The sequence below is a fragment of the Halictus rubicundus genome, chromosome 6, assembly GCF_050948215.1.
Source record: "Halictus rubicundus isolate RS-2024b chromosome 6, iyHalRubi1_principal, whole genome shotgun sequence".
Classification (NCBI taxonomy): domain Eukaryota; kingdom Metazoa; phylum Arthropoda; class Insecta; order Hymenoptera; family Halictidae; genus Halictus; species Halictus rubicundus.
This window is the reverse complement of record NC_135154.1, coordinates 15,522,637-15,541,836: the sequence shown is the minus strand read 5'-3', so window position 1 is coordinate 15,541,836 and position 19,200 is coordinate 15,522,637.

Sequence of the window (19,200 nt, the reverse complement as noted above, 5' to 3'; positions counted from 1 at the left end):
GGAATTTTTCGCATTTTCTTCTTCGTCGCTTTCTTTTTCATTTATTTCTTTTCCATTTCTTTTTAACTTTTATTCGTTTCATGTATATAGCGTATCCGAACGGTTCCGAAAGAATCAGCTGCACGCGACCCTCTGTTCTCTATCTCTCTCTCTCTCTCTCTCTCCCTCTCTCGCTCCCTCCTTTTCTCTAGCTTTCTCCTCCATTGCCAAAAACGTTTCGCCATGCTGTGGATTTTCTGCTCTATCGTGGAAATTTATCGGCGTCTCGTCCAAACCCCCCTTCCCCGTCCCACCTGCCCCCAACATACACGCACACACGTACTAAAAACCCCGAATTTTCAACTCTGAAATTTTCTTGCCAGAAACCGTGAAAACGCCATTTTCTCCCCTCGTCGTTTTCATCGTCGCGCCGATCGCCGCTCGTTCTGTCCTCGTGCAAAGTAATTTAACGCGTGAATTTTCTCCCTCACTAATTATAATTCTTCTCATTCGCGCGCATTCTCTCTAATTTGACTATATCACCTTTCTCACCGATTTTTTCCCCATGCACACGTACCTGCACACTTTTTTTCTCCTGTCGTCTCGGTTACACACTCTTCGCGCGCAAAATCACATTCGCTTCCGTTCACTCTGAATGGATCACGCTAGTAAATCAGTCGAACGATCTCTCCTCATTCTCTCCACAACAATCGCGCAACGATATTCACACTGTAAGCGTTCGAGTTGATCTTCTCTCTTTCTCTTTCTCTCTCCCACACACACACACACACACATACACGCACACACACTCTCGCTCTCTCTCTTTCTCTCTCTTTCGCTCGTTCTTTCCCTATCTTTTCCCAGTTTTGTAGAGTTTTCCCAAAAACGTATATATGTGTCTCAAAATTGTGAACAACTGATTCAGTTTCTCGCTGTCGTTTACAAATGTACAGTACAACAATGATAATAGTGACAATTCAGAATACCATTAATCGTCGCAGGTTTGACAATCATCATAATGTTCAATAAAAGAATACGTAATAATAACGATAAGAATGGTAATCATAGTAATGGTAATCAATAATAATGATACGGAACGTTTACAATAGTCGCACTTGTTTCACTTTTTGTTTGTTTCCACGTGTTTCATTTTTCGCGAGTGGATCAGAATCATAAGAAACGAACTTGTCTAAGGGGTAGGGACCACCCCCACGTGAATGGGGATGATCCTATTAATCTTCCGCATTTTCGTTTTTGTTCTTCACCGCAATAATGACAAGTGACGGGATGACTGACAATCGTTAATTACAATAATAATAGTAATCGTACCGATAATCGTTTATAAAGATGCGATTTCTTTTTTTTTTCTTTGTCATTCATCTTATCTTCTCTCTTTTTTTCGTTTTCGTATGCACAATAACTTTTTTTTTCTTTTGTCCTCTCTCTTTCTCGCTCGCTCTCTCTCTCTCTCTCTCTCTTATTCTCTTTGTTTTTTCATCTCTTAAATCTCATTCACGTGCACAATTTCTCACGCGCGCTTCTCTAAACTTCAGGTTAACATCATCATTTAGACTCGTCATTATAATATTACATTATTAGATTACATTATATCATAATACGCTAGCGTTTATTCAATAAATTTTACATACTTTGATACGCAGTATGATGGTTTCAAAAACGGTCATCGGCCAACCAAATTTTGTTCACACATCAATACACCTACGCTCTGTAGTCGAAGTAATTTGTACTTGTAGCCATATACTATAAATATTTTTAGTAGTTCTCGGCCCTTCTCTTTTTTTTTACTCGCCTTCGCCAAGTTAGTTATCTTTTTTCATTTTTCCTCAAAACGTTTTCTTTATCTCCCTTGTTCCATTCGGTCGCCACTGTATTCTTTCCGAGGCCCTACAATATTTTTCTTTCTTTTGATACGAATATTTAAATATTACTTTACCATCGCTTTTCTCTCTCGTTTTTTGCACGCGTTTTCTCTCTTGCTCTCCTTGTCAGCTCGCTCGCTAGCACTTTCTCTCTCTCTCTCTCTCTCTCTCTCACTCTCTCTCACTCTTTCTTTCTCTCGTACACGCTAACTCGATCTCTCTACCGATTTTCTCGAACGTTCTCTCACGCACACGGAATACATCTCACATATCGTTTTATCCACGCACATTCGTCGCGCGCGCTCTCTCTCTCTCTCTCTCTCTCTTTCTCTCTCACACTGTCTCACTCTCTCTCTCACACACTCAGACTTTCGCACGGTATCATTGTCCTCTTTCGACCTGTCGAAAAATTTTTACAAAACACGACAGCGATGCGCCTTCGTTCTCTGTCGTTCTCTCAATCGTATCAATCTCTCCCCACGATCCACCTCGTTTTCCCCCCATTTGTCATTTTTGTTTGTTTAAGCTTATTAACCTTAAATAGTATCGAGATATCGTTGCCAAAAATATATAAAAAACCCATAATCGATTTTCGAAATCGAAACAAGCGTGCTCCATTCGAAATAGGCAAGGACGCCGAATCGCATGATCTCGGAAACGGTATCATTTTATTTTTCCCTAAACCATTCACGTTTTTAGGCTTGCGTCTTTTTTTATTTCAATTTCTCGCTTCTCGTTCGCACTGTTTAGAGCCGAAATCCGTCCAAAATATACATATATATATATATATTTATATATATCGTTTTTTTTTCTCTTTTGTTCTTAGTCGTTTCCTTCGGGAGCATCCCTTAGGGCCAGGAAGAAGGAAAGTGTATCATTTTTATTACTTTTTTTTTTCTCTTTTTACTATTACAGTCGTCGAACGCGAAACACGGACAAGATTATGGGCGAAGAGGGCTTATGGTCGTGGCCGGTCGTCGCCCATAGTTTCATCCGCGTGCATCTCATATCCGGCGCCCATGAAATTTCGAGCTCGCATCGAGATCGAGGCGCGGTCACCGGGCGACCGAATCACCCCCAAGAATTTACAATAAATTTTCTTTACTTTTTGTCGCATTCTCCCTTTCACCACTCACTCACACGCTCGTCTTCGTTCCGCAAATTGTTCGATCGGTCGCGAACCGGTCGATCTATCGTTTTACATGCTCGACGATCGCACGGATCTCGCGTAAGCCGAGAACAACAATAGATCTTTCTCTCTTTCGCTCGCTTCTCACATTCTCTCATCTGCGTCGTTCTTTTCTTCTTCTTCTTCTTGTGTGTTTTTTTTTACAATAATCTCTTTAGAACATCCTAAAACCGACGAGAGGATAAGGTATAATTGGTATCGTTTTCGTTTCCGTTCACTTTTTTTCCCATTTTATACACCTAAAAGTTACTTGCACCCGTTTCGGACGGGGCCGCCGGTGACCAAGCCGCGTATCGCGATTCCAGATGCAACCATCGTCAGAGAGTCTCTTGTTTTTTCATCATCATCGTCGTCGTCTTTTCCATTCGCATTTTATCAGTTACTGTCTCTTTTGTGTTCGCTTTTTTGCATTTCTTTGGTTTTTTCTTTTGTTTTCTTGTCCCTCGCGCTACCCACTCTCTCGCAATTGTTTCGCATGCTCGCACACTCGGATATATCGCTCTCCGAAACACACACTCTCTCGCACTACTTGCCGTCTTCTCGTTCACCGACTCACACGCCGTACTCTTTCACCTCTCCGTTTATGTTTCTCAATTTACTTTTTCTCGAATTAACTCATTTTTTCATTTCCATGATTATTATCGTGAATCCCTCGCAACGAATTCGCCGCGCTTTTCCCCGTTTTTTTTTAGTTTCGCTTTTTGGCTCGTATTTTCCGTTTGTTTTTTTTTTTTTTTTACATACCCCCTTGTTTCGAAGCATCGAAAGTGGTTTAATCGAAATGCAATCGCGACCGTTCATCGTTTCTTTTTCTCTCGCGCTTTTATAAAAATGTACATTTGCTACGCTTAAGTTTGTCATCAATTGTTCGTTTCTTTCCATTTCTGTTTTATTTCATTTGTTTTTGTCGTTTTTGTTTTGGCTTCTGTTTCCATTTTAAAGATACGATAACATACTATACGTATATGGCTCTACAGATGTTCGCTTGCACTGCAACTCAAACTGTGTGTCATCAATGTGTCCTGGCCCGCCAGTGGCGTCGCGAACAGTTCGATCGATCCCGAGACGATGTATCGTTTCCGTGTGTTTTCTCTCTCTCCTACTCTATCTGTCTCCTCTCTCTCTCTCTCTCTCTCTCCCACTCTCCTCTTTCGCTCTCTACTCCTTTGTTTTTAGGCCCATTCGTCTGGCATTCTCCTAGGTAGCCGTCCACGGATCGATCGAAGCCCGCGCGCGACCAACGGGCCACGAGCGCGGATTTAGTGTTTAATTATTATTAATTTTTTATTTTCGGAAAATTAGGACCTTCCCGCGACTCGAACGGCAAGTGCCGCCGCTCGAGCGCCACGGGAATTCTTGATTAGAAACTCCTACCCGCGTTATGCTTCTATCGGGGTACCCGCAAGCAACACGACCCCTCAAGAACGAACGAGAAACGCTCGTTTTCATTATCTGCGATCGTTCTCTCACACGTCGATCGCAGTTCGACGACGGATCTGGGTGTTGTCACTCACTCATTCTATCTCTCTCTCTCTCTCTCTCTCTCTCTTTCTCTCTCTCTCTCACTCTCTCTCTCTCGCTCACTCTCGCTGTCTACATCTCGACTATTCTCAAAATTTTTCTCGGTCTGTCGTTCGCTGTGTTCTCTGAATCGTTATCTTTTTTTCGCTTTCCCTATCATTTTTCATTCGGTTTCGTATGTAGTTTTTGGACACGAGTTTTTCAATGGAGCTCGGTGGGTATAACGGCCTAATGCGGAACTCAGGATGTTAATTTCCATGGTGTTTAAAACGTTACGGGTCTATTATATTCATCTCACGAATTCGTTATGCCAATTCAGTTCACCTTCGGTTTTCTGCCGTGACGGCGTCCCTACCCATTTTTTTTTTTGGCTGGTCGATCCGAGAGGTCAATGTCGGATTCCGAACGCGATTATCGTTATCTCCTAACTCCCTAGGCTATCGTTCCTTGGTTTTTCTTCGTCTTTTTTTTCGTTCACGCGTAGAAGCCTTCACCCGGCAAAGGATATACGTTTAATTAATCTCTATCTCTCGCATATATATATATATGCGTGTGTCCGATAATCGTCGGAATCGACCTCTCGGACCTCGGTTCCCTGACCGATAAAAATCCGCGTCGTTGCGAGCGGGCAGCCCCGGTCTGGTTTGACCATGGCGTGTTTTGTTTGAACCCCCGTTGTGTTGGCGACGGTACCCGCGTTCACGGGCACCTCGCGCTGTATACAAATATCATTAAGTTTTATCATTACAATATATTTCGGTCATTTGTTCATTCACGATTTTTTTTTCCATCTTGTTCATCTTCGGTTAAAGGTTTATGTGGCATGTATATACGCATTGTATTCGTGGGAAATGAGAACCAGTCTTATGGCGCCTGACTGTAGCGCAGGCATATTCTGTAACGTAAAAATATATACATCATCTGTGTGGTATGTATAGTGCTGCTCTGTAACTCAAGATTTTATATCCAGTTTATGCATTCATCGTTTAAATTCTGTACAAAAACGTTTAGCTACGCTTGAGGCAGATTTCAGGCCCCGGTTCACGGAGGCTTGAGCCGCGCGTTGCCATCATTTCATTCGCAATCGTCGAACACGAACACGGATCGATCTGTTCGCGTGACGTTCAGGAGGGACGCCCACGAGGATTATAAGCGGTGCGGACGGTACTCGTCAGCGACAAAAATTAGGGCTCCTCGATCGTGCCGAGGAGCCAGGATAAACCCGGACCGCCTTCTGCGTCTTCGGATCTGCTCGCGTCCACGATCGCGCGAGCGCTCGCATTTTCTGCTCGCGGGAACGCGCGGCTCAGTCTCGCGGGGCAAGAACGAAGCGGACCCGCGGGTAGGTCGGTGGTTATCATTACTGCATGTTTTTTTTTTTTTGTTATTTTATTTTGTTCACAAACTGCACGGCAACTAGTGTTTGTTTCACTGTGATCAATTTTCCTTACGTTTGTTTAGTTTTAGTTTATTTTACTTTTTTTTCTGCTTTGTTACATCTGTCTATTACTGCTGGTATCTGTAGATTGTGGCCGTAGATGCGTGTGTGTACGTATGTGTGTATATATCTGCTGCGTGTATGTAGTATTCAGATCCTGTCGCGTATATTCCTGTGTAAAAGTGTGTATTGTATACATGTATGTATATGTATATGATTCATACGGTTTACATGGTCCAGTGTGTGCGTGTCGATCATCATGTTCTGTAATAATAGTGTCGATCTCGTGTGCGCGTGTGTTTGTGTTTACGTATACGTATATGTATTCCAGTAGACGTGTTAATGCAACGTATTCCCTTGTGTGTATCTCTGTAACCGAATGTAATACGAGTTTGTTCATCTTTTTTTTTTTTTCTCTTTCTTGTCGTCGCTGTGTCGATCGGAATAGTCGTGTGAGGATGACGTAATCCGTGTAGTGTCCTACTTTTTTTTATTTTTCTGTGTGTGACCAAACGTCTCCCATACCTTATCGTCGTCGTATTATCATTAAATATCATTAGTATACTATATATAATATTATATCGAAAATAACGGATAATACAACACGTAGGGAATCGAGGGTTGCGGAGGCATAGGGTTTCGGGGCGGGGTGTGTGTGTGTGTGGCTTGGTGTCTTCACGAATCTCTTCGAGTTTCAATGGGGTTTTAGGGGTTCGGAGGTTTTATGGGTGTCGTCGGGGGATGGTTAATGTGTGTGAGGTTCTCGGGTTTGTAGAGGATGGAGAAGAGGAATGTCGAGGGACACTGGTTAATCGGGGAATCGAAAAGGGCGCTAGCTGCTAATTATCAGCTTGTGCTGTCTCGGGGCGAGTCGCGCGTCCGCGCTCGCGATCCGCTCCGGCCCGTGGACGCGGGGGCGAGTCGCGCGTTGCCGTGGATCCCGATCGCCGAACCGTTTTCTCGATCGGATCGATCATCAGCCGTCGATCCCGTCGATCTTCCTCCCGGGTCGGGATCGGGATGCCGGGCGGGACCGCTCGATCCCCGGATCACGGAGCCGTCGATCGCGCCGCGCGGACGGCTTCGATGAGCGGCGGAGCTAAAGTTACATGGTCTCCCCACACGTGTGCGTATAATCGTAAACGAAGTCCTTTGTTTTTCCATTTCATTATTACGTCTGTCTACGAAAAAACACTAATGGTAAATATCATGTTTTTTTTATCCGGCGGATCATTTTGTTTTATACTGGCTGGGTTATACTGCGCGGTATTTTACTCTGTGGATTACCGGTGGAAAGGTGAACGAGGACTTGGTGGTGTTGGGAGAAGGGGACGTGGCTAGGGAAAATGTCTTTGACGGTGGTGGTGATGGTGGTGGTGGTGATGGTAGTGGGACAAGGGAACGAGGGGTAAGGGTACATTCTGCGGGTTACTTACGTCGAAGGAGACGGATAGATTGGTAATTAGGTCGGGACAATTATCGGAGGAACGAGTTAAGTAATTGGATGATCCAGTGAAGAGTGTAAGAGGGATACAGAAGGGGTTCGAGGGGTTTTTGCGGGATCAGGTTGGGTGGACAGTCGGTTGGGGGGTTGGGGGGTGGGGGGGATCATTAAAACCGGGCGTTGGGTTACTTTTAATCGTTTGCTTATTAGAACTGGACTGGCGGATACAACTGGTAGAATACAAGTTTTTTTTCTTTCGTTTTACATACGGCTATTACTTCGATATACGGTAGGTAGTTAGTATGTAGTTGTCGACACACAATTCAATGATTACTGGGCATTTACTGTTTATACTGCTTTACTGCTTGTTTAATTGTTAATAATTAAGTAAGTTTAATTGTAGTTAGTTAGTTAGTTAGCTTCTTACGAAGCTTGTTGTCGTTCATAGTTAATGTGGTTAAATTCTATGCTTGTATTTTGGTGGGCCAAGGATGTCGGAGGGTTTTTATGGGGTTCCGTGTGGGACAAGGGGGTGTGTGGATGGCGGTGGATTCTGGGGGGAACAGGTGTCGGTGGCACGTCGGGAATCCCAGGGTCGTTGGAGAGTGTGGGTGGCGTCGCGCGTTGATCCAGGTGTTGGCGAGGGATCGCGAACGACTCGACCGATCGCGTCGAAACGAACCATTCGCGGATCACCGGTGGATCCTCTGTTTGGTCCCCCGATCGTCGATCCGGGATCGTATTTGCGCTCGCGACGTCAACGAATGCCCGTTCGATCCGCGCGCGACGGCTTGGGATTTTCTGACTGGAAAGTGGGAGAGACCATAGTACACATATATATTATGTAAGTATACTTATCGCATAGTAATTGCATTTAATCAATATACGTGTGTGTTATCGGTGCATAGCAGCGTTCCGAACTCCTTGCATCAACCAAAATTACATTTTTGGGGTGTGGTTGGATAGATTTTTAGAGCGTGTTCGTATGCGTTTGCGCGCGTGTGTGTGTATGTATGTATTCGGTGTCTGTGTGGCTTCAAATACTCCCTGCGCACGGTTCCACGTGTTTATGTGTGTTATTCCGCATATGTGTGCGCCAGGGTGTCTCTTTTCGAACGATACCGGATTCATTCCAAAAGACATCGTCTCCGCATACTTCTCGACGTTCATACCTAATCGACGTACATTACAAATCTGGTCGTTGACCGAAGTTTCGGTCTCGGTGGCTGGTTCTTTGGCGCGGATGCGCGAAACAAAGCGGCGAACGTGTCCCGAGGGACACCCGCAACCTTGGACCGCGTTCAAAACGTGTCTCGTCTCGGACTCGTGAATCCTCCACGGTTAACCGATATCTTTCTTCGTCAGCTCGATAAAAAAATACAAAATAACGTTTACAGAGGATCGGTTTTGCATTATTCCAACGGCATGCAATGTACAAAGTCCTAGACGCGTTCTACACCTCGTGAACGATTTTAATTTAACGCTATACAGGAATACGTAACGATTCATCTTTTTGTTTTTTGTTTTTTTGTAAACATGGTCCCAGACGCGAGTAGTGATCCTAAATCATTGAAACGTGGAAAGAGACGATAACGTTCTCGAACTCGGCTGATTTCGGATCGCGTTTCCGAGGCAATTTGTTCGACTCGCGAGAGCGTGTTCAGCACCGGTTGTTTCGTACGATCCTCAAATTTGACAGACAGACGATCTTCTCTGGCATGAACGTCGCAAGAGCGCAAGATTTCGCAGGACAAAGTCTTTCGGAGGATATTTTCTGTGTGGGTGTGCTTGTTCCTGTGAAATGTATGGTTCAGACCGGTGCAGGATTGAAAACGGGCATCGGGCGAGCGCCAGTCAGGCTTTGGGTGGGCGTTCGGTCTATGTCGGGCCCCTTTGTATAATTTTAGTATTTTTTTCGTATAAAATCAACACTGAAGGCACATTCTATCGGACGAGTCGGCCCAGTGTGTGCTGTGAGTGAGATTGGGCGCGGGACCCGCTTCCACGCGCTCACGTGGCCGCGGCTAACCTGGCGATTTTTATTCCGCGGGCCCGAGAGGCGGGCATTATGCACCCGAAACCCCTTATCTAAACTAGCGGGCTGCCGCACCTAATAAAATTATCTGCATATCCTTTGAGGGGTTCGTAGCGCGCGAAGCACCCCGGATCGTGTACATCCGGGGGTGCCAGGAGAAGGACGGGGGGGATACGGGAGCAGGGAGGCAAGGATAACCTTAATTTTTATTATTCCCCTAAAGCAGAAATATCTGTCGGCAGCCGCGGCCGGGCCCCGCGCGAGAAACTGTTGATTCGTGTGGCGGTATTTTGATCCGGTTGCCTTCCTCTATTGCGTCGGGTTTTGGGGGTCTGTTCACTTTTTTCGCTTTTCGTCGAAATGGCTATTTCAAAATTGAGAGCCGGCCCGACGCTCGCCTGACATTACCCAGGGGCGAACTCAACCTTCTCAGGGGTCGTTTGTGCTTCAAGTCTCATGTGGTACGGCCTGCGTCCGCGATCCCAACGAAGACAACAGCGGTGCCACATTTTCCGAACTGAGAACCGGTCGCCAACAATACAGACTCTATAGTAGCGGGAGAGTCTTCTCTATGGAGCTTCGCGAGAATCTTGAAAATACCGTTGTCCAAGGATCGGCGGATCGAAGTACCGTCAAAGTAACTGTCACGGAAAATCGCCCGGTCGAGAAACAAAAATTGTGTATGGCAATTTCGAACATTCAGGTTTCAAGTCGACTCGACGGAGTATCAACGTCGATCGGTCAGCTGCTGTAATCTCGGTGAAGAGATCTCCGGTTCCGCGCGATCCTTGGACACGTGTCCTGTCGTTTTACGAAAAGAAACATGAAGACGATGATCGTGGTCTGCGCTGGATAGCGGGAACCAGGCCGTTCTAACATGGACTTCGAGCACCGGGTTCATAACGAGAAGAGTCTGCGTGTAGATCGCGTGTGTGTATATCGGGCACCGGTTGGGCGCCCGTTTTGTGTAAGTGTTCCATTCGTCCTTTGAACTTGACAGAATTTCGTCGGAGAGGGAAACATTGCTCACAAGTGCGGAAGCACATAGAACCGACAGGAACCCTTCGATCGATCTAAAACGCGGACCATGTGCGCGTCCGTGGCGATCGGTCGTGATCGAAAGTTCTCGTTACCGTGGCCAAAGTGTCGCTCGTTTGTATCGGATGATCGATTAACAACGATATCAGCGGTGGCGCGTCGAACGAACGGTAACGGGTCGCACCTTTCTACGGAAGGAGAAGGTGTCCACCGTGAGACGGTTCCGCGAATAACGTTACAAGCGCGGCTCCTAGAGGTCCCTAACTCGATCTCATCGTCATCCCTGAACTGTCCGTGTCACCCTCTGTATAACGGTAAAAATCTACGTAATAACATCCGGCTGGATCGTCTCCAATCGGTGAGTATCAGCGTCGTCCGCGACGCCCGTTCTCCGGCACCCTCGAGCACCGGACGTCGACATTTGACAGAATGCCGACGTCCCCCGGACGGTCCCGTTGATCCACAGTGCCAGCCTCGTATTCGTATTGGTTCAACGAGTCAACAGACGAAATAATCAATCGAGATAAACAGCAGAACGTAACTATTTTATCACATACGCAACCGAGGCTGGTCGCGGCGGTCCGCCGAGCGTGTCTTGCTTTCGGGCGCTGGAGCAGAGCGGGAGCGCGACGAACGTCTGAGAGACTTATTAGCAATAAAACAGCGTTCAATAAGAAAAAACACGTCCGATCGTCGAAGTGGTAACATACCGGTGAATGTACAAAGAATCGTGGCGGCGGTCAGGTGAACGGGCCGTGCTCGTTTCCAAGGTACACGATCGTTTCGTGAAACCGAGAAGAACACGGTCCAATCGCTTGGCCAGCCTGGCAAAGAATTTACTCGCTAAAAAACGTAAACTCAACAATCCTATTGGTCGGTGACGTCGATCGAGAAGACGAAAACCGCGTCGAGTCGGGTCTCAACCGTGTCATCAATCGAGGTCTCGCGGCTCTTGTCGATGGACGTCGCGTGGCAGGCGTGTCTTTACAAAAAACAGAGGCAGAGGGCTTCGAGGAGTTTGCTCTCGCGGAATCGTTTGTTCCTTTCTAGGCCTCTCGCATTCTTCTGCTTTCCGCTTCCTTCTGGCTTCCACCTGATTTCTATTTTTTTTTTGTTTCTATTTAATTATACTAGCTGCGGTTCGTTCCGGCTCGTTCAGCCGCTGAGTCCAGATTCTTCCACGTGGATGTGCTCTTTCCGAAGGCTATCTCGGGTCGAGGGCGGCAACCAGTGCGACACCCTCGGTTACTATTGCGTTCGTTTATGTACTATTTGCGTCGTCCAGTTCGATTCGAAACATAAAACCAGTTGTCCTCGAGTAGTGTTTGCTGGGTTTTGGAGGTGATTGCCGGCGCGGTGTCGAAGCGCACCGGGTCGGTTGAAAAAAGGTTGTGTAACTGAAATCCGGTTGTAAAAGTGCTGTTGCATGCCTTCTGCGCATCCTTCCATGAAACATTCGCACCCTCAGCGAGACTCAATTGAAGAAGAATTTTGTTTACATTGAATCGCTTTCCCGTTGGCGACCTCGAAGGGTTCGAGCATCGTTTTCGCTTTTGCTTTTTATTCGCGGTCGCGACCATTGAACAAATCCGGAAGTCCTCCTACGCCGGTGTAAACTCCAGGGTCATCCCTTTCTATCCGAAAGTTTCGATATCGAATTCCCAATTCAATGTTTCGCTTTTTGGTCTCGAGGTTCCGAAGAATTTTGCGGTTCAATTGATTCCCATGGTACAATTTCACTGTACAATTCAGTAGACGATTGTTTCAAGTGATACGCGGTTCTCATATATTTTTCTTTTGCTTTTTTTACATATATTTGTATGTTGATAGTGATGCGTGGCGTTGAAGGAGGAGGTTGGGGGGTTGGGGGGGGGGGGGAGAGTCAAAGGGTTCGTGGAGGAACATCGAGGAGGATTTACGGGGGTGGTTTGAAAGAGGGGGTAGGTAAAGTTGTGGGCCTGGAAGGGGGAGAGCAAAGCAGGGTCGTTTGCGGGTTGCTCGGCGTGTGTAGCATAGAGTTCCAAACGCTCTGTGATCTACAGACATTCAATATTAAACAGATCAATCAACTATGTCGTCATATAATACCACTAGGATAGTTCATAATCGTAAGTTATATCAATAATATAATTATATCATTATGTATCATTAATGGGCTTGTAATGTTGTGTAATGGGCGTGTATCCCCGTGTGTACGCATGTGTGTATTTTCTCTTTCTTTCTCATCGCGCTCTCTTTCTCGCTTCTCTCTCATTTTTCATTATACCTAAGTCTCAAGTTACAAACTAGCGTATAAATGATGGGTAAGAAACGACCACCTCGACGAGAAGGAATCCGACGAACGGAATTATGCCAATCGCTCGGATTGGCATTGTTTGTCCCGAGTCGAAATACTATGAACTTCGAAGGAGGGAACTCGAGCATGATCGTTTTTCGGAGGAAAGAATTCAACGTCACGCTCGAGATCGGCACCGCCCCATTAATTCTCTCTCTCTCTCTCTCTCTCTCTCTCTCTCTCTCTCTCTCTCTCTCTCTCTCTTTCTCTTTTCCTCTCTTTCTCGGGCAACCGATTTCTCTTCTAGGCCGGATATCGCTTCGTCTCGGTGGATTATTTGTTAGCCGTCATGTTCTTCTTTCTTTATCATTTACCGGGTTGTCCTCGTACCGTTTATACTATATATTATTAATCGTTTTATCGTTATATGTGTTTATTAGTCATTAATTACCTTTTAATTAATCGTTAGGTATAATTCAATTAATCAATACTCTTAACCCTTTTATCGTTTAATAATTATTGTTAGGTAGTTTATAGTTTTTTTTTTATGTTATTAGGTACCGATAACGCGTATGGATTAGTATTATTATTAGTATTATTAATTATTATTTTACTCTTTTCTGGAAGCAAACCTTATTTCCTGTCGTTTTGGGAAGGATTTACCGAGGGGTTGGAAGGTGGTGGTTTCTTATCGTTTATCTTTGTTTTCTGCGGTGGTTACGGGGGGCGGGATGGGATCTCGGAGGGGACGCACCTGTTGTCCCGCGCGAAAATCTGCGAAAAATCAGAAAGTCGAATAACGAATCTCCAGTGATTCCATGAAGTTTCGCTTGTATTTTCCGTTTCTTTTTTGTTTTTTTGTGATTTTTTTTGTCTTTTTTGCGTATGTACTTGTTTACCGTTTGTCTATCGTTTCGGTTAGTCTGTTTGCATTTTTTTGTTGCATTTTTTCGTTTCGTGTGCTCTTCGAAAAAAATCACTCATTCCGTTTCTTCGTTCTCTCTTGCCCTTTCTTTCTACCACCTCGCTCGTTGACCACCTATCGAAAGAAAACTCCTTCCCGTTCACACAATCATTTCCATCTCATCTTGTCTGCTCTTTGATTTGACATGTTCTTCCTCTCGTTCTCTTTCACTCTTTCCTCAAACTCTCACTCACTTACTCTCGCTCTTTCTCTTTCTCTCTCTCGCTCTCGCTCTCTCTCTCTCTCTCTCTTTCTCTCAAACACACGCATTCCCTCGTTTGTGGTTTCGTTTCACACGCCATGCGAATTGCTTCGAACTCGTGTGTCTTCAAACGAATTACAAAGCGGCAAGATTTCTCGCTCTAAACTATGGATTCCCGAGGAAACAACGATCTCTCCCCGGAAGAGTCGGTTTTGCTTTTCGTTACTTTTATTATTATTACTTTTTTTTTTGTTGTTCTTTCTTACGACGCATTATACACATATACTATATTTCTCATGCCTGTCGGATTATGTGAATCGGTTTAATCGTGCTTCGCGTTTCTCTGTCGTCCGATAGTCTCTCTCTTTCTCTCTGCAGTTACGCGGTGGTTTTTGTTATTTTTTTTTTTGTTTTTTAGTTTTCTGTTTTCCCGATTACGGATTCGCTTCATGGCTTCATTGAGAGAATTCGGTTATGTCAGTCTGCGTTGCCCCGGCGTCGCGGGCCAACGATCGTGTCTCTCCTCTTCCACGTGGCTCCACTCTTCGTCCCGAGAGCCTGGCTTCGCAGGCGTTTCATTTTTTCTTTTTTTCTCGTCCAGCTTTCTCGGCTTCCCGATCGCGGACCGATCGCCGGAAGTACGATACTCGCTGCTTCGATTCGTAATGCTTGTCCCTTGTTTAGTGAGTCGTGAGAAATGACCTTTTATTTTATTTTCGTTTTAGAGTTTACCTTTTCGTTTGTTTTGTTTTCTTTATGCTTTTTTTTTTTACATATCGCTGCGGTTATTGAGTGGGGGGGTTTTAGGAGGAGGGGTCCGTCTCACCAGAGAGGATTAGGATCGTCGAGAGTTTCATCGGGTGTCTCGACACCAGGGCGACGCCTAATCCATTTCTGCGATCGGATTCGATTTGATATTGGACATCTAATTTCGCGGAGGATTTTGCCCGATACGTTCCTGTTGAAAAGAAGACCTGCGTTACCGTTTTCTTTTTTTTTTTTTTAACTAATTACGTAAGTCTTAAGGTGCCGGCCCCGGGTCCTCGGAAACGGCGAGGACGCGACGGGAAATGCCGGCGTTTGAGGTAGTTAAGGAAAACCGGTGGTCGAACATCCGTGGGTTCGACGTGTCTGCCTGTAAACGAGCTTCTTATTAAAAATAAACCGAGGTATGGCTGTGAGGCAATTAAGTCGTTACTATCTATCGTTACCGCTTTTGCTAGATCGTTTCGTAGATCGATCCCGGCGCGGCGGCGGCATTATGTGGCGCGTTCGAAATGAAAACCGGCGTCGATTCGTTCGACGTTTGTGTCTGCCTGTAAACGATACATCTGTACGGCGACGTGTCGCGCCTGTTCCGCGCGACACCGGTCGTCGGAAAATAGAGAAAAATAACATTCTCGAGAACCGGTTAAAGGTATCGGCAAAATATCGAGCCACCTTTACATTTTTTCATTTTTTTTTCTGCTCATCGATCGGCGTCGTTCGACACCGTCGTTGATCTCGTGATTGCCGTCGGTACGCCGTTATTATCGCTCCTTAGAATGGGTATTACGGTTACCTATCCATATTATCGACGAATTGGACGAACGAGCAATAATTGTACCAGTGATTATTGCTTGCCGGGATGATTATTATTATTATCTATTGGTGATATCGTTACTTCTATGTACACTGAAGACTAATCGGAGAAAGACCGAGTCTTCCCATCATTTTGTTTTCTCTCTGTACAGTTTCATTCGTTTATTTTATTTCATTCATATTTTGCTTCGTGTCTGTTGTTGCATGTTGTTTTGTTCAAAGGGAGATTTCCGAGACGCTATACGTTCCATTATTATTATACTTTCGGGGCATTACGCCTCGTTGAGGCTGATCGCATTTTCAGTGGTTCTTCTTCTCTCTCGCTCACTCTTTTCTAGTACGTTTTTGCATTGTCACGGTAGGACTGCGTGGCGCGTGTCACTCTTTTCTTCTATGTGCGCGTGTGGACGCCGTTTGGCGATGAATGCGGGTGCATTTGCGTTTGTTGCGTGGTCGCCGATGTTGCTCTGCTGCGGTATATTGTCTCGTGTGTGTCCAGCGTTGGTTCGTTCGAACGGTTCTGTTCTGTCTGCATACCTGTCGGATTGGACCGGGTCAGTTGGATCGTCGCGTGCTATTCAGAGGGTTCAAAGCGGGTTTCTATGGGATCCTGTACGATCGGCACGCGCACGCCCGCGACGGATCGGCGCGTACCTTGCGTCCGTGACCAATTTCAAACGTTTTACTAGAAGGCCTGCCGAAACGATCGCTCCTTGACACGCTGCTTCTTTTTTCACTTCTTCTTCTTCTTCTTCCTCTTCGTTTTTACTCTTCGTTCTCTGGCTCTTTGACTTTCGTGAACAAGAAAATGGGCACGTGATTAGACGAGGTGGCCCAACAGCGCGGACTTCAGCGACGGCAGGATACCTGACTGGATGCGCGCACCGCAAAACGCATAATTCATCATCTTTGCAAATTTCATCGTCAATAATCAAACTTTACAGTAGCTGAATGAAGTTTCGCGAGAATATTCGCGAACGTTTTAGGATAGAACTTGCGCATAATGTTTTAGGAAAGAACTTGTAACCAAAGTTTTCAAGTGAAATTTTTGGGTAATATTTTGGACATTTTTGTAATAAGAATTTCGAAATGGCGCTTAAAACTGCAATCTCTGAGTAAAATTTACAGAGTTTTTTGGTAAGAAGAATTTCGAAATAGCACTTGGATCTTCGAACTTTAAGTGAAACTTGTATGTGATATTTCGGACAGACACTTTTGCGATAAGGATTAATCTATAGAAAATGTGTCCAGACTTGTCAAAACTTGAGCATTGCAAGTTGCTCCTACGTTACTCATCTGAAAAGTTAGGCAGGCTGAATTGTAGTCCGTGGAAATCTATATATTTCGATTTTTATGGCGTTTTGCGCGGCGATCTCAGTCGTCCACCGAATCGCAGTATAGTCGACTTCGAACTTGGAGCGAGCAGCTTTCGCTGATTGATGACCCGTCTTCGTTTTCGAGTCCTAAGTCGGGTCTCTCGGAGATAGGTTTGTTGAAAAACGGATGTTAAATAATACCGCAGATCTACGTGACGAGATAATACATGGTTAATCCCTCCTTAATACCCTTTCTCTCGTTCTCTATCGCTCTCATTCTTTCTCTCTCTTTCTCTCGTTCTCTTTCTCTCTCTCTCTATCATCCTTTCTCTCGCTCTTGACTGCAGGTTGTCCGATAACTCTCGGATTTTTGGCAAATTTTCCTTCGTCCCGGCCGCGGGAAACAGCGAGTCGACAGTCGAGTCCTGTGCATATTCTTTCTCTATCATCCCCGTTCGTCATTATTCCACATCCTCTAGCCTTCGACCGTGTGCCCTCAATCTTCTCCCCGTCATCTGTGAACCATACCTCCTTCATGGTCCGAAGACGAAAGGCTGTCAGAATAATTCCGGGTGACCCGTCCACTCGCAATGTCGCATAAATTTCACATGCAGGAAGTGTTTTTCTTCACTGGACGTGAGAAAGGAAACGCCTTCCGTTCCTTGCCTTTCTCTCGCCTGACGGATTTGGGTGTTCACTGTGTTTCCATTTTACTTTTCTTCTTTTTTTCTTTTATCCTCATTCTAGATCTCTGGCTGCCCGTTTTTCGTTCTCGAGCAGATTAGGATTCGGGGGCGGACGGGGCGGGTAGGAGGGGGGCGGAAGAGGGTGTTTTTCGGGGGTCGGGGGTGTTTTTGGGGACAAATCGCGACGGGGTTGCAGGAGTGGAGTGTTCGGGCCGCGCGATGATCGACTGGAGACCTTCCGGCGATCGAGATGGGGCTTTGAAAGACAGATCTCGCGTCCACGTCGTGCCCGAAGGGCTTTTCAGCGTTTCGCTCCTCGTCCAACATGCACGCGGACCATAAGAATTTCGAATCCGGCCGGACGCGGTGGGAACCGAGAAAACTATTTGCTCTCTTCATCTCTCATGTCTTCATTCCTCTCCTCTCATCATCTCTTTCTTTCACTCTCTCACTTCGTCGTTCTCCCGTTTTATCCGCGAAAAAATTTTTCCCTAAATTGTTCGATGGTTCGGTGATTTGCTGAGTTAGCTGCGAGGTTTCGAAACGTCCCACCGCCGGCGGATACCAACCGCTATATGTATACATATATTTATAATATATCATTTATACAATCTAGAGAAGAGGGGGAATCTTTCTTCGGGGGTCTCTTTTTGGGGATTCTGGGGGCTTAATGGTCGAGAGCGCGGAAGGTCGCTGGTCGTCTATCACCGTTCGGCCCTGGAAAAGTATATACTAAGGCCGATTTTGGTTAAGAATACGCTTCGCATTTATTTTTTTTTCTCATCTTCCACTCTTTTGATCAACTTTTATTTTTTAACATTAAGGCGCAACGTGATAAACTTGTACTTTTTTCCTTGATGTGTCTTTTGGATTCTGGCCGAAACTGCGTGTACCTGTGTCGTGTGTGCGAGCGTGTCGATCGTGTGTGTGCGCGTGTGCCGTGTACGATGTATCTGTATGTATGTACATGTGCGTGTGCGTGCGTTCGCGTAGGTGTGCCTGTGAGTGTGTGTGTGTGTGTGTGTGTGTCTGTACGTTTGTGTGACAGTTCGTGCAACGTGTGCGACCCTTCTACACACGTGTGCACGCCCCTCGTGTCGTTGTACGCGTGTGTGTGGGTGTGCTGCTAGGCGACGATGCACTTCGCCTTGCCGAGCACTGACTGTTGTGTATTCTGCTGACAAACGGGAACGCTGCCACGCGGTTAGCGCGTGCACGTTCCCGCCCGCCATCCGAGCTGAGTTTTTCTTTTTGGTGTTTGCCGAAACACGGAATTTTTTTCAGTCTCCGTTGCCGAGGACCCGTCCCGTTCCCGTTCGCTCCGACCGGTCGATCGTCACGATCTCGATCTCGGAGAACGATCGAGGACGACTCCCCCGCACTACATTTCTGTGTGTCGTCTTGTGCGCAACCTAGGACAGCAATGAATCGATCCAAAAACTTCTCGTGTCGAAAGCGAACTCAGTAAAATGCCGGTAGAACGTACGAAAGGAATGTCCATGTGTTGAAAGTGGTATATAGTCATTAAATATCGTATTGCGTGAAAAGTAGGCAGGTCGACGAGCTGGAACCTCTGTCTCGCGTTCCGGAATGATTAGGTGGAATTGACGATGATTCGGGTGGCCGGAGTATGCACGGCCCACGCCGATCGC